The sequence below is a fragment of the Cajanus cajan genome, chromosome 7 (assembly GCF_000230855.2).
Source record: "Cajanus cajan strain Asha chromosome 7, NIPB_CcT2T_4, whole genome shotgun sequence".
NCBI lineage: Eukaryota > Viridiplantae > Streptophyta > Magnoliopsida > Fabales > Fabaceae > Cajanus > Cajanus cajan.
Window position 1 is genome coordinate 40,412,306 of NC_138523.1, and position 17,731 is coordinate 40,430,036.

Sequence of the window (17,731 nt, forward strand, 5' to 3'; positions counted from 1 at the left end):
GACTCGATCCATTTATTCACAAGTTTCAATAACAACTTCATCAATGAATTTCTCCTGACAACTAATGAATTTACTCTTTGTATATTCACATTAATATTTTAAAAATTTATTTTATCAAGTTGCAACTCTTTATAACATATGATAGGAAAACATTTTATATGAAATATTTTTTTAATAGATTACAATTCAATCGTTATAAATTACAACTCATAATAATTGATCAATGTCACTAAAAATGTAACAAAATTCCTTTTCCATACACATAAAATAAAAATAATAAAAAATATTAAACTTAATTATTTTTTTATAATTAAAAAATCACCACACACAAAGATATAATTGATTATCAACCATTATAATAAATGATTACATAATGTTATTCCTCTTAAATAATCCTTAAAGTAAAATAATCAATTATAGTGTTTATGTAATTGATTAAAATAAAAAAGTTGATGACATATTAAGTCGTATAGTGGTGCCATGTTCTCTGTGAAGCTAATCAAATTGCGGATAAGCTGGCCAACTATGGGAGAAGTCTTATAATTGATTTATGTGTTCTTGATAATGTTATGACTTTTAATTTTTTTAACAGTTCAAGTTGATGTAAGTTTTACGATTTTCCCGTGTGGGTTTTAATTATTATTTGTTGGGACTGTGCCCTTTCTTTTCACCAAAATATATATATATATATATATATATATATATATATATATATATATATATATATTCAATTAAGGATTACTAATTATATTATCAATTAACACATTTATAACTATTAATGCAATTTATAAATAATATTAAAATTTTAATTTTTTTTTAAAGAAGTTGCGGTCCAAATTATGTTAAAAGTTATTGGTATCCATTAAAACAGTTTTCACTTGATAAAAAAAAAAAACATAAACAACCTCATGTATAATTTATTTAAATTTGAAATATATTTTAAAAAGTTTCAAAACAACACAACATCAAGAACCGTGAGAGTGAAAAGAACATTGACTAGTTAACACATCACAGAATCGAATGTGCATATTAAATATTAAAAAAAAAAAAACAAGAGAATAACAAAATCTTACCTCGTGTAAAAAAACAAAAAATATTCCTATTAAATTTTTTAAGGTCAAAATATAATAAGTTAAAAGTTAAAACGCTAATAGTAGTAGCAAATTGAAAAATTGCAAAAAGATATTGAAATAATATTTTCTTAGTAGCCTTTTCTATCCCTCAAAATTGGTAAATATTTATTTTTTTCCCTAAACTTTTGCCATCAATTTATGGTGTGTCTAACAAAAGCGACAAAATCTTTTTATTTTAAGACTAGTGTTTTTGTAAAATATCTCTAATAACTTAATAGAGTTAAAAAAAATACATAAATAAAAACTAGAGGTTTTAAATATCAAGATGAAATTAATAATTGATAACTTTACAAACACTAAAAAAAATACCAATAATTTAATAAACTTGTTTACCAAACATTAATAATATGAGCAAATGATTTTTAAACAAGTTAAAAAATATATAAATTAGTTTAAAATGTTTGCCAAAATGTTATTTTAAAATTTTGGTTGTCTAATGTGCCAAATAAAAAAAAAACTAGGATCTCTTAAATCTTAATGTACATTTTCCTTAAAATTGATGTAAATGTTGAAAAAAAAATCTTAGCCTATTTTTAAATATTTAAAAGTAGGGATAATAAAGTGTATTTAAATTTTATAAATACATGTAAAAATATTAAAAAGCAAGACAAATATTTGTTCACTAGTTTCGGTATGAGGTGGGTATATGTCCCAAAAGTTGTGTGGGATGTGGATATGGGTTTAAATAGTATAATATCCATCCCGTCCTATCTTACCTCGTCCTAAACCTATTGTATATTAATAATTACATAAATTATATATATATATATATATATATATATATATATATATATTATGAAAACTAATTATATTTTTTAAAATTTTAATACTATTACTACAAGTTTCTAATAGTATAAAGAAACCTTAAATATAATCTTATTTTCTTCACGAGTCATGATTACGCGACACTTCTCATTGCCTTTATGAGTGTGATTGTGTGAGTTTGCATGACTCAATTGTCACACCTATATCACCATGAGTTAGTGACTTGCATGACTGGGACTTTGAGCTTTGTCTCGAGAATTAAATCATTAATTAATTTGAAATTGGATACAGTGATTATTTTTTAAGGGAAAGACAATTGAATGATGAATGATATGTTCTATAAGAACTTATTGTGTTTTTTGTTGTTCATATTGGTGTGGTTTTACATGTTATGTGTGTTTGCTTTTAAGATTATTAGTTAGTTTGTTTAATTTTTTTATAAAAGTAATTTTTAAAATAGATCAAACACTTTTTTACTTTTTTATATGTTTGTTTAAATTTCTTTCTAATTTTCTACTTTTTTAAGAAGTAACTCCTATCTACTTTTTAAAGAAATTTTTTTATAGAAATTTTTATTTAGAAATATTTTCTTTAAGTTTAAACAAACTAATTCTTTATTTAGATTCTTAATAAAGAAATTTTTTTATAGAAGTTTTTGTTTAGAAATATTTTCTTTAAGTTTAAACAAACTAATTCTTTATTTAGATTATTTAAGAATGAACATTTAATATAATTTTAGTAATATTTTTATACGTAACGTGTATGAGAATCCAAATTGAAATTACTATCTACGTGAGTATGAGACCATATATATATATATATATATATATATATATATATATATATATATATATATATATATATATATATATATTATATATGTAATATCTTGATTTTCACAAATTATATGAAAGCTCAAAGTTTAAATTATAGTGATTTAGTAGTCTAGAACGGACCGTTTCTAAACTAGAATGAGTCATTCCAAACTACTAAAATGACCTATAAACCCTAGATTGGAACGGGTCGTTTCAACACAAGCTGTTATGAGTAAAATTCTAGCCCAGAATGGGCCGTTTCACTTTGGAAACGGACCATTCCAAACATGGCTGCTATGAGTTAGACTCAACCCCAGAACGGACCGTTCTAATTTAAGAACGGGTCGTTCTAGATGTGAATTTTACACATGACGAATGAGTCCATAACAGGCCGTTCCAGATCCGAAACGGGCCATTCTGGCCACTCTTGACGTCTATAAATAGCACGCTCTGGCACTCCCAAAAGGATATTTTTCACTTCTGACTTCTTTTCCTTCTACATCTCTGAAGACCAAGGGAAACCTAGAGGAGGAGACCAGCAAGATCTTGCTTTAGTTTCATCTCCTGCTTATCGAGGTAAAGGAGGAGTGAGAAACCTCGCTCTGGGTGTGAGAATGTATGTTGAGTATTGGGATTGGCCCTAATCCTATGTTGGTTGTATGCTCATGTATGATAGATTTTTCCCAATTGTATCTGTTTCATCTCCATTTCTCCCTGAATGTTCTAATTGATGTAATTAGTATGTATGTATGAGTAGTGTTTGTGTTTGGAATATAATTGCAGACTTTGGTGTTCCTATGAGTTTCTATGGGAAATCCTAAGAGAATGCATTGGTGAGATTGTAAGAGGAGATTGTTTGAAGAGGCAATTATATGAATAAATTGTATTATTTTAAATGTTTATTGTATGAATTAAAGTGCTCTGTGGAGAGTATGTGAATATAATGAGATAATGTGAAAAGTGAATATTAGACATGAGATAATGAGACATGATAATGTTATATGATAATGAGACATTATAATGTGATATGAGAATGCATAGAGTCTTGATTTACATGCATCATTTGCATAAATGTTTTTAAAGGTATGATATGGAATACACCGCTAGGGAAGGCCCCCTTGTTTAAAAGCTTGGAGATTAGTCCTTGGGGATAGCTCAATTTGGAAGTCTCGCCCATTGTGTGCATGAGATGTATCTTGCACAAGCTTAGCTATCCCGACTAGACCCTGATAGTATGTCTTTCTAGTGAGAGTGCGTAAAGGGTGTGACCCGACGTGTACTCCTAGACTACTCTCGTGTATTGCTAGTGGCAATACACCATGTGATGTGTTACTGGTGCCACATGTTTAATAATATGTTGTTCGTGTCTATTGCATGTGCATTTTAATGTTATATATTAAAGTGATTTTTTTATGTCTTTGATGAATGGAATGATTGTTGTTAATCTATCTATGCTATGTACAAATATACATGTTTGTTTGTGTTTGGCTATCCGATGTGTATTCCTACACCGTGAGCCAGAATGAGATTTTTCTGACTCCATTTTCTTTTGTGTTGTTTTCCTTTAGTTATTTTACAGGTGATAATCAACATGAGGTTGAGGATTGTTGGTGATGAAGCTTAGGCTTTAGTGTTGGGCTTTACTCTGATAGGACATGTGACATCGGGGCGTAGATAAAATTAGATTAGGATGTTATTTCTATTAAATTATTTTGAAAACCTTAGCCTTATTTCTTTTATAATTTCTGCTGATTATGTTATTTAAGTTATGGATGTGGTGCTCTCTATCTGAACATATTTGGTATTTTAATAATGAAATATTATGTTATTTAAATTTTATTATTTGTATGTTATGGTATGCGAGGTAGAAGGTGTCACAATATATATATATATATATATATATATATATATATATATATATATATATATATATATTATTTTTAAACTTGAGTATAAAGAGAAGTACTATAACTATAAGATCCTACTCATTATCATTCTTATTCAAAATAGTGCATATAAATGGAAAAAAAATATTTATTATATTTTGTATTTTTAATTTAATAAATATTTTTTATAGTAAAAATGTACTATTTTTAAATGTTTCAAAAGTAACATTAAATATAAATATTGACGTTAACATAATTATAACTTTAAATAAGGGTTATTTGTACTTTTGTTTTTAACTTTCTTTTGGGTCTCTTGGTGAAAAAAAAATCCTTTAGGCATAACATTTGATTATTAAGTATTTAGAAAAAAAAAATGGTGTTTTGATTAGTCGGTTTAAACCAATAATGTTATGGTGAAAGAAAAAATAATGTTTAAAATTATTCGATAGGTTTTAATTCATGATTTTATTTATTTATTTTAAAAAATAATCTGACAGTTTGAACTAAATAATAATAATTAATGAAAGATCTTGAATGTAGTAATAATTTTTTTATTATAATAATATGAAAATAAAAAATTAAATATGAAAAAAAATTATTGTGGAATAACTCCATGCATTAAACACAAGTAATATTAACTTAATGGTTAGAGTAATCGAGAAGCATGAAAATTTAAGATTTGATCTCCATTATTGCAATTTGCAATCATCTTTATAATTAGTATTTTAATTTTTGCAAAACACAAATTAAATACTAATTATATATAATTAAAATTTATAATAAATTACATATACAATAAATGTTATGTTTAAATATATTATTATATTTAATTTAAATAAATAAACTTTTAAATATATAAATTATATATTAAATTTATAATAAATAATTTATATTATAATATAAAGTCATTTTTATTTATTGATAATTTATTTTAAAAATATTAAAATTTAATTCATAAATAATTATGATATATAAAAATAAAATTAGGTGAGAAGTAATGTAATTACTAAAAATTCCTTTCATTCAAAAAGAATCTCTAAAACTACTCTCATAACAAATAATAATTTATGTTTAATATATAAAAAAAAATTAATTTTTCTTATCTTTAAAAAAAAGGTTAGTCATTAATAATGATAAAATTAAAAAATTAAGACAATATGAGTCAACAAAATAAGAATGAATCTTACGCGGATATTGGATAAATGAATTAAATTAACATTTCTAATGAATTAATTCAATTTTATTTTGTGTCAATAATAAATTTAAAATTATTTAAATTCAAAAGTAAATTTCAAGTAAAATTTTATCTTTATTAAAGAATAAGATATCATAATATAAAGTAAGAAAGTTTAAAAAAAAAAATTCTGTCTAACTGGAAATTTTATTAATGTCTCTGAAGTTTATCAATATATGCAAATATTGATAAATATTTATAAATATTTGATTTTAAAAATTAAAATAATATGTTAAACATATTTTTGAACTTGTATTTTATGTTAAATTTATTGAAAAATTTATTTTGCTATTAAAAAATTTATTACAATATTAAAGATAAACAATTAGTATTAATATGTTAAACTTACATTTAACATTAATTTTTTATTGAAATATTAAAAATAATAAATAAAAATTAATTTAAAATCATCTTCAACATAATTTCACAACATGCTTAATGCTGGATAAGAATTAAAATTTTTATAATTATTGATATTGATAATTATCTAAAACAACAAGAAGTATGACAAGTTAGAGATTTAAGCGGTGTTTAAAAACCCGGATCGAACAGGCCGGTCAGAATCTTAAATTGGATCGGTTATGCAGTTGACCCGTTTCAAACTGGATTTGAACCGGTCAATTTCCGGTTCAACCGGTGAACCGGTGGGTCAAACCGGTTCAACCACTTTTTTTTCTTATTTTTTTTAATTTTTTTAAGGGACCATAAACCACAAAAATAATAATGAAAATGGAATCTCTTAATGAAATAACAAAAATTCTTATTAAATATAACAATGATTACTTGTTCTAGTGTATTTGTTTATATAATATACAACTTACATAACTTTTATAGTATATTATTAATTTTAAATTATATATTTAATAATATAATATATATGTAAATATTACATATATTATTTTGTAATATCTATTGTAAGCATATTATATATGTACATATTATTTATATTTTTAATTTGTATTAATATACAGTTTAACATGTAATTTTTTTATATATTTTTTTACAAAATAAAAATAAAAATAATTTTAAATAAGATAGAAAAATTGAAATTTAAAATAAGATATGAATTTATTAAAATTTATAAGTATAAAATATATTTAATATGAATATTTTTTAATAAAATAAAAAAATGAGTCATGCGGTTCAACTAGTGACTCACCGGTTCAACCTTTGACCCACTGACCCAGTACCTTAACCGGTTCGATGACCGGTCCGATTTTTAAAACTCTGGATTTAAGATTATATATATATAGAGAGAGAGTTAATCACTTGTACACTATGAGTGTAAAGTTTTTTTATACTAACAAACAATCAAATCTATTAATAGTATCATGTCATTTACTCATTTAATTAAATTAAAATAAAAAAGACACTATTAACAGATTTGATTGATTGCCAGTGTAAAAAACTTTACACTGCAGTGTATAAATGATTAACTCATATATATATATATAAAGGATTCACTTATTTTAAGAATAAGTTTTGATAAGTTTATTTTACTAAATAATTTATATTTTATATTAAATTTTAACACCTCAATTGTTGAATTAAATTTTTTTAATATATAGATCAAGTTTAAAAAATTTAAAAATTTTATGATACTTTGTTATATAAACATATAAAATATTCTTATAATTATCTATCCGTTTCAATTAATGAAACAAAATATCAAATTATTTTCGAATTTTTAAAATTTTGTAGACATGATTTGTGAATTAATTTTTTTTTAAATTTAATGGTCCAATCACTAAAATTTGATGTAAAATATAAGTTATTTTGTAAAGTAAGTCTACCAAGAATCCATTCTCTCTATATATATAGACTCCCTTTATTATCTATTATAAAAAAAATATTTTTTTCTTAAATATAAATAAATTTCAACTATTTTTTTCACATCATTTAATGACTCCCTAAAATATCTCTCTTTTAATGCATGACCTTTAAGTTGCACTTAGAAATGAGAATAGGTTAGGTTTTAAACAGACACTTATGTCTAGCCATGTTTAAAGTCCAGTCTGATCTATTTAATAAAAAGGTTAAACTTAGATTTTTAAAAAGATTAAAAGGTTAGACTTAGACTCATAAAAAAATGTGTTAAATATTATAATATTAGTCTATTTATCTATAATATATATATATATATTACATTATTAGCAATATAGTTAAATAAATAAATTTGTAATATAAAAAATTAAATTATCAATATTTTTTACATTTTTGCTATTCAGCATTTTACATTTCTTACTTGAACGAAATCTAAGAAATTGAAAATAAAAACTCTAGTAGTTGTATCTTTGTTTGTTTTTTTCCTTCTTCTCCATTGCTGATTATTTTCAATACTTCAAATAAGATATAAGAAATATTTTAAAAAAATTATAAGATTGTCTTCTTTCATTACTATTCGTGCATGAATATACTTCGTGTACATGGGTATGTATGAGTTGCTCATCTGTTATTTTTTATTTTTCATTTTAAACTCTAAATTTTAATAATAATAAAGTAATTTTTTTATTTTACAAGTTAAAAAAACTTATCATGTAAATTTAAAAATATCCCGCATGTATATTCAAAAATATAATTATTAATTTATTTAAAATTAAATTTATTGACCTATTTGATGTTATTAATGCAAAATAAACTTTTAAATAGGCTACTAAATCACACTAGACATTTAAAAGGATTAGACCAATAAAAAAATTTATAATAGATAACACACTAGATTTATGCTTTAATTTTATAGAACAGACATGACTTGTATATTCAAACAAAAAATGTCTCGCTTAACTTGACCTAATCCAATTCCTTTTCATTATTTTTTTTGTGTCATTTATAACGAGAATTAATTTAAGAATATTATAAGATTAGTAAAATTTAGTACAAATAACTATTTTTCTTAATGTGTATAAAATATTTTTTTTTACATATAATATAGAACAAAAGAGATATATTATATCACATGATACCTGTGAGTATTGATATTATCATACTTATCTGTGTCTTGTTTATAAACAATAAAAAAATTCATTATCCATGACAAATTTTACTTGCAAGTGTGTGTATTTTTTTTATCATCTCTGGTCTAAAATAAGAGTATTCTAGACATTTTTTATAATTCTATTTATATGTTTAATAAATTATATTAATTGGTAGAAAACTTAATAAAAAGTGAAATTTAAATGCACATTTATTATTAAGCACAAAAGAAAAGATAATGTTTTAATGTTTTCATTAATGATTACTTAAATTTTTTGATTTATTTATTGAATATTTTTTCATTCTTTTATTGATTGTATTTAAAAAATTAATTTTTTTTAAAAAAGTTTTATATTTGGTAAAATAAAAAATACTAAAGGTATTAACTTGTAATTTTTATATTTATATATTAAATAATAATGTCTATAATATTTTTTTAGCGAAAGTTATGCTTTATGAATGTATATTAGTTCTTGGTTATTAATTTTGGATATTAAATTGACTATGTTCACTGATAAAAAAATATGAATAATTATCTTGCGTGAGATTATTTTTAAGAACTTTTATTTGATGAGAGAATTTATAAGATTTTTTAAACTTTTATCTAATTCAATTTTTATTTAATATATTTGTTTACAAAAAAATTTAATATTTTAAAATAAATTATTCATATTTAAAAATAATATTGTGTAACACCCCGATTTTTCATATTTTATATAAATAAAATCTAAAATTATTTTGATATTTAATATATTTATTTTAGAGTTTTAATATTATATGTTTAATTAATTATATGAGCTTTATTTTATGTATGAGACATGATTTATAATGATTATTTTGATTAGTGATATATAGGTAACTTTTATGAAATGTATTTTATTAATAACATGTTTGTATTTATTTAATATTTTAATATGTTTATTAGAAGAATTTTTAATATTATTTAGTTAGTAGATATGAGTTCTATTTTTATATAAACGTGTTATTTTACTAGAAGGGAGAAATATATTTTATATTATTTATCTATTTTATGTGAACTCTATTTTATTATAAAAAAAAATTTAATTGATATTTGGATTGTTTGCTATTAGACTATTTTTATAAAAAATATTTTTTTATCAAGAATTATGCTTATGTTATTTATTAAAAAGAGAAAATATGTTTAATTATTTTATGAGAAGGGAAGGAGGGACGTAATGATCTTTTGCTAAATATTATTATTATTATTTATTTTTATTACTTTTAATAAAAGAGTTGTCAGGAGTTACTTTCACGCTTCTTTTCTTTTCTACGTATTCTGAAGACTCAAGAGAACCAGGAGGAGGAGATCACCGGGGAACCGCACATACTTCATCTTCTACTCATCCAGCTAAGAGGGGAGTGAGAAACCTCACTCGAGGGTGTGAGAATAATTGTTGGGTAGTAGAATTGGCCCTCAATCCCTTGCTTGATAGGAACATGCACTTTATGAAAGTTTTCTGTTTTACTTTTTGATTGTTCTATTGCGTTCCTTGTGTGATTCTAAGTGTGAATATGCGTTCAATTTCGAGAATAGATAAGTTTTGATATAGATTAGAGTGCTATATGAATTCCTACGAGAAACCCTACGAGAACAAACAAATTTTGAAAGTTTTCATTTTTGGCTTCTAAGTTTTCTGTTGTGTTCCCTGATGATTATTGAACATGAATGTATGTTTAATTTTGAGTTTGAGTATGTTTTGATAGGAATTAGAGTGCTCCATGGGTTCCTATGGAAACAGACAAAATATGAATGTTTTCTGTTTTAATGTTTGAGTTTTCTGTTGTGTCCCTTGATGCTTGCTGAGTGTGAATATGTGTTTAATTTCAAAAACAGATAAGTTTTAAGCCATGTTTGAAGGTGATAATGGTGTGAGAACTGCCTTATTATTGTGTTAATGCAAGTGATAGGGTTATTTTATGGTATTTGTCTGAGAGGATATTTTATGAGTTATTTTTATAAGGTTATTACACAAACATACTCCACAATGATGAGATATTGTCCGCTTTGGGCCTTAGCCCTCACGGTTTTGCTTTTGGTCATCACCCAAAAGGTCTCTCAATCATTGAAGTATGTTTGTATTATATAAGTTGTTATTTGTTGTGTTATTTTATCGATGTGGGACTTGTTTGAATCCCAACAATCCTCCTCTCAAACAAGGGACCTAACCTTTCATGCAGCGGAATCTGTCTTTTATATAGCACATTATATTTTATGAGTTTTTATGGGGTTATTGGTTGTCACCGAATCCAACCTGTGGCTCTGATACCACTGATGGGGTTATTTTTATGGTATTTGTCTGAGAGGATATTTTATGAATTATTTTTATAAGGTTATTACACAAACATACTCCACAATGATGAGATATTGTCCGCTTTGGGCCTTAGCCCTCCCGGTTTTGCTTTTGGTCATCACTCAAAAGGTCTCTCAATCATTGAAGTATGTTTGTATTATATAAGTTATTATTATTTGTCATATTTTATCGATGTGGGACTTGTTTGAATCCCAACAGCAAGTGACATGTTTCCTATGAGCATAATGAGGATGAGAATCTCTTATATGTGACCTTGTGACTATGAGTATGAGAAATGTGAAATGTGAACAAGTGACATGAGATCTGATGTGATATGATAAGTAAAGTGATGAGTCCATGAAGTGTGAATGTGTATGACATGCATCATGTGCATCTATGTGACGGGTACGATATGGAGTACACCGTTAGGGAAGACCCTCCTTCTGTAACAACTTGGGGGAGTCCTAGGGGATAGTGCGGTTTGGATGTCTCGATTTTGCCTATTTGTGAGCACGAGACGTAGCTTGCACAGCTTCGCTATCCCGACTAGACCCTAGCAGTACATCCTTCTAGTTGAGAGTGTATGGGTAGCTCCCTACATGTACTCCTAGACTACCTTAGGTGTGTTGTTTAGGCAGCACAACAGTGATATGTGATATGTGACTGGCGCCACATACATGCATTTATAAGTCAAGTCTACGACATCATTGCATGATGAATGACTGTGTATGTGTTACTGTTGTATGTATAATTTGAATTTGCACCTGATTAATGTGTAGCTATGGTTGTGCTTGTTATGATTTGTGTGTGTGTTGCCTGACTGTTATTTTTATACCTGAACCCGAGTGAGATGTTTCTCACTCCCCTGTTTGCTCTATGTGTATTTTTATTGTGTTGCTGGTGATCATCAACATGAGGATATTGGTAATGAGGTTTAAGTCTCATTATGGGACGTGTTCTGATAGGATGTGACATCGAGGCTTAGTTAGGATTAGTTTAGGAATTTAGTTTCTTTCTTTTGTTTTGGAAAACCTTTAACTTTATTTCTTCTATAATTTCCGCAAGTGAATTATAATTATGCATGTGAATGTGAATCATTTACCTCTTTGTTAATTGAGACTTATCTAATTGAGAAAGTTTTTATTCAAATATTATCTTCCAATTATTGTGTATTATATAAGGAGACAGAGGGTGTCACATATTGTGCCACAATATAAAATATTTGTCATAATCTAAAATATGATTTATAATGTTTAAAAACATCTATTTATATAAATTTTAAATATAATTTGCATAAACACATTTACGAATCCAAATACAAATTTAGATATGTATCAATTTTTTTAGTAACTTTCAAGATTTAGAATATACATGTCAATTATAAAAATGTTCAAATAACACATCTCAATATATGATACTTCATAAATAATTGAGGTTGATCAACCTAATTTTTTATTAATAATATAATAAATAAATAAATAATCAACATTAATCATATTAAGAAATATTCAATTAACATCAATTACAAAATTAAAAAAAAATAAATTATTGACACTTGGGATCTGTTAAGATCATTATAAATATATTTACAAATCCAAAAATAAGTCTACATAATACATGTTGATTTAATAACAACCTTCAAAATTTGGAGTACAGAAGTCAATTGTATAGAGGTGCTGATAATACTTCTCAAAGTATGACTAATTTATAATTGATTGTTATTTTTTACATCCTTCAAAATTGCTATTTCACTTATTTATAATTGATTGTCATTTTTTTTGTTAATTTTTGGTATATATCTAATTTGACCTAACACTTGTACCATTTTTATTATTCTCTCTAATCAATTCCTATATATTAAACACAAACTGCCACTTAGTGTGATAACATTTTTAGGGGGATTTTCTTCAATAAAAAAGTTTTTAAGAATTCTTTTAACTTTTTCTCTTATTCATTTTTTATTTATCCTAATTGTTTGTGAATTAAATTTAATATTTTAAAATAAATTATCAATAAATAAAAAATAATCTTGTGGTGTAATTTGTTACCAAACTAGGTATTTACAAAACATCACATATTGAGATGTGTTATCCGAACATTTTGCAATTAATACATGTACTACAAACTTTGAATTTGGCACATGTTGACTTGCAAAATATTTTATTCACAAAATTTTCCCAATAGAATAACATTTTTTTATTAATAAGAAAGATTAATTACAATGATGACAGTGAAAATTAAACCTAAATCTTTATGCATCTACCCTAATCTTTCACTATTAGGTCGACCCAAGTGTTTAAAACAATAGAATAATACGTATTAAAGATAGAATATATTTTTATTTTGTTATCCATTGTCAGGATTAGTGTTATTAAACTTGAACCAAACTTTGTTGCGTATAAAACTCATATCAACAAAAAAATGATTTGGATACATTTCCGTAGTATTGGTATGGTATACTATGATGAAAGTGTGTTTCTTGCATTAGCATCTGTTGTCGAGAGATTTGTGAAGGTGGATATAATGAATCTTAACACATCTCGTGGAAAATTTGTCATAATTTGTGTTGAAATAAAATTAAATGAACTGATTTTTGGAAAAGTTTGGTTTTGAAACCATTGATTTAAAGTGAAATACAATGGACTACAACTTCTTTGTGCTTCATGTGAGAGGTATGGGCATTTTGCTAGATCATGCTTGCACAAATGACGGTGGATGAACAACATGGGGTATAGTCTCCCATGGCTATGGTGGATTATAGGTAGCAACTTCTTTAGAAAGCATGGCTAACCCTAGTGTAGTAACAACTTCAAAGACAATGGCTAATCCCATCATCATTAATGTTCCTAACATTAAGGATAATGATAGCTTTCATGATGATTGGTTAATAGTTACTAAAACAAAGAATGCAAATAAATAAGGTAAAAATAATTGCCAAAATTTGGGACAGAGTATATTATTGGCAATAATAAAGGCAATTTTAGGGCTCCAAATAAATTTAATATTTTGAGTAACATGGGTGATAACAAGGGTGGTTATGTTACTCAAAATAAAGTTATATTTGGGAAAAATATGGAGGCATGTGAGGGAGTAGGGCGAATATTCTAAAAGGCTCATACTTTGGCATAAATAAGGGGAAGGGTATCTCTATGTATTACAAGGGGGCCCACCTTTTAATTTGGTGGAAAAGAAAGAAAAAATTAACGCATGACAACAAGGCGAGCATGCATTTGCCTCATGTGGAAAAACTTTAAACCTAGTAATTAATGCAACAACATGTAATGCAATGAAAATTGTAGGGGTTCATACAAGTACTTTGGAGATTGTTAACGAGGTGCCAAATAAGCAACATAGTCTAGAAATTGGCCATAATATGAGTTTTAAATTAGGGGTGACAAAATAGGTTATAGCTCATGGGTCGGCCGCTAAAAATTGGCGAGTCGGGCCAGGTATTTTGTCCTACCATCCCATCTAGCTCGCCCCACCTAGCCCGGTGGGCCAAATGGTGGTTTAGGGTGGGTTGGCCCATCAACCTGGTTTTTTTAAAATGTTTATTTATTTATTATTTTTAATGTAAATTTAATTAAGTCACTTCATTTTTTTTGTATAATCTGTGATTTATTATACCACAAATTTACTGTGTATTTGATTTATTTTATTGTATGTGATTTGAATTTTTTACTATTTATGTATATTGATTTATATGGATCCTTTAGATAACGAAAAAAAATATATTGAAAAAGTAACCCAAAATAAATATACAAAAAAAAATTCCTTTTTTATTTATTTTGGCGGGCTAGCCTGCCAACTTGCCCTTAGGCGGTGTAGACCAAGATTTGCAGCCTATTTTTTTTAGTGGGCCAACTCGACCTAACTCATTTTTCATGAGTCAATGTTGGGCCAGGCCTAAATAGGCTAAATTGATCCATTTTGTCACCCCTAGTTTAAATCTACATTTTCTATTGTTGAGGTGAGTCTAAGAAAATTCATATACTTGGATGAAACCTTCCAACAAGGAAGCCACTTAGGCTTCAATGAGTGGGTTGAAGTCCATTTATGAGGATAATGAGGTTGACAAGGACATTATGGAGGTTGCTATGGAGAGGGAAATCAAGGGAGAAGCTATGATGGAAAAATTCCTACCTCTTCTTGCATGATGGTGTTGCTAGGATGGATTTTTATTTGCGCCTTTATGATGACTTGTTTAAATATTCAATCATATAATGTTACAGTGACTTTTGGTAAAAGGAATCAAAACCATCTTAAAGAAGCTCTAAAGAAGTGGGAAGTTGTGCTTGCCTTTTCTTTACGAGATAAAAACTTAGTTTAGCACTACGTTGAAGTTTTGGGAACATATGGAGTATGAGTTAGTGGCTATACATGAGACACATGGCTATTTTGGAGATGTGTGGGTGTTGTGGAGGAAAGGTACTAGCTTCATAGTGCAAGTCCATGGTGCAACTCCTCTAGTTGTTTCAAATTGGGTAGTCTCTTAAGCTCAATTTTAGGATTGCTCTAGAATTTTCACGAGTCCTTTACTTGGTGAGCATGTGAAGTTATGGGATTACTTATTGGATATGAGGAAATATTTGAGTAACATGTGGATATTGTTGGGTGATTTTAATGATAGTCTTAACCTATTTGAACAATGTGAGGGGGGTCTTTGATTATAAACCAAATACCTTTTTGCACAAAATATTAATGATTGTTGTATATTGGATATGAATCAGGTGGGGGAAATGTTACCTACCATAGATTTGTGCCAAGTGTCAATGTAACACCTTTTAGATTTGATGTCTCAGTGGCTCCACTCCACGACACTTCACACGGTGACACTTCACACAACTCCTCGTTGGTTAGAACCCTTCATTAGTCAAAACCCTATATGGGTAACCCTTTATGAGATATTTGTTTGCTTTTTAGGATCAACGATTAACCCATAAACCAACACAAAATTTTTTAGCATGCTTTATCCTTACTCACACACTTTACGGAAAAACTACCCAAAAGGTCACTCATCCCTAAATTTCTCTAAGTCAAGCACATTTAATTATGAAGTTTTTATGTGATGAGATATTGAAAAGTAAATGCATCTCATTGGTATAGGTAGTACAAATTAATTCGTTTGTTATCTTTAACTATAAAATCTCACACTTGCACAAATCTCTAGATCATTCTCATTTTGGTGTGTCAAAGCTGTTACAAGCCCACCAACTTTCACTTGATTTGCCCCTGAACCACATCGTATTGGGAGAGAGAACCTACTTTGCTACCATTTATAACACCCTCATGTTTGACATCTCAACAACTCCACTCCACACTTCACAAGGTGACATTTCACATAACTTCTCGTTGTTTAAAACCCCGATTAGAACCCTCCATGAATAGTCCTTTTCGAGATACCAGGTCACCTTTAGGATCATCAACTATCTCCACAAAGCGACGCAAGACTTTTCAACATGTTTTGTCCTTATTTACACATTTTATGAAAAACTTCCTAAAAGGTCACTCATCTCTAAATAGCTCCAAGCCAAACACACTTAACTATGAAGTTCTTTTGTGATGAGTAACCAAAAATTAGATGTATCTTGTAGGTATAGGTAATACCAATTAAATTTGATGGACCATGGGCCAAGGGCCCAATTACTCGAGCTATGGATAGGAGCATACATGAAGGATTGTCTAGCTTGGAGGTTAGTGGGCTTTCTAAGCCCAAGCTACTCTTCACGAGGGCCATCACATCTTGAAGAGATGGTCTAGCTCAGTTGTATAAAGTAGTACTTTGTATAGGTTCATTTTACCTTTGTATTTGTGAGACACTTTCTTTCTTTCTTTATAGGATATTCCTTTGAGTATTTAGGATATGTTACTTGGAGAATTTTGCTTCATTTGACCTTGTATTAAGGGTCGTTCATTTTCATATTTTCAGTAGTAGAAGTGGGTGACAAATAGTAAGGTGTGTAAGTGCAACTAGTAATTGGGTCAAAACTGGGCCTAGGCTAAATTTTACATATTGGGCTTGTTTTCCTCCATATTTTCTAAGGAATTAATTTAGCTAGGTCTCACCATAATTTGGTGAATCTAACTAAACCAATTCCAAGATTTTTGGATTGGATTACATGTAGGAACAAGCCTTGGCCGCCTAGCCTATTCTCCTTGGCTGAAATTACCAAGCTTGTCTTGCACACTTGGGAAGCTTGTGCTACAAGCTTCTAACATAGCTTGCTTCCCAAGCTTCTAAGTTAAAAGCTTGCTCCACAAGCCTCATAAACTAACTAGGCTAGTCAAGCTTGGCTAACCATGGTTCTCTTGAACCTCAGTTAGTATAGCTTGCACCACAAGTTTCCCTACTCTATATAAGTATTTCTCTTACCTTTGTAATCACTTTTGACATTATATGAGATTAGAATTTAGATAATTATCTCTCTCAAGGGTCCAAAATCTTGGAGAACTTTCTCTCCTTAAGAATCTTCACAAAGGAATCCTTCCTTTGTGCCTTGGTTCATCAATTCTTCTTCTTCTTCAAGAAGATAACCGTGCCATTGGAGTTGCTTCCTCAAGCTCTTGGAGCTTGAACCTTGCTTCCATTAAGACATTTCTACCTCAAGAAAAG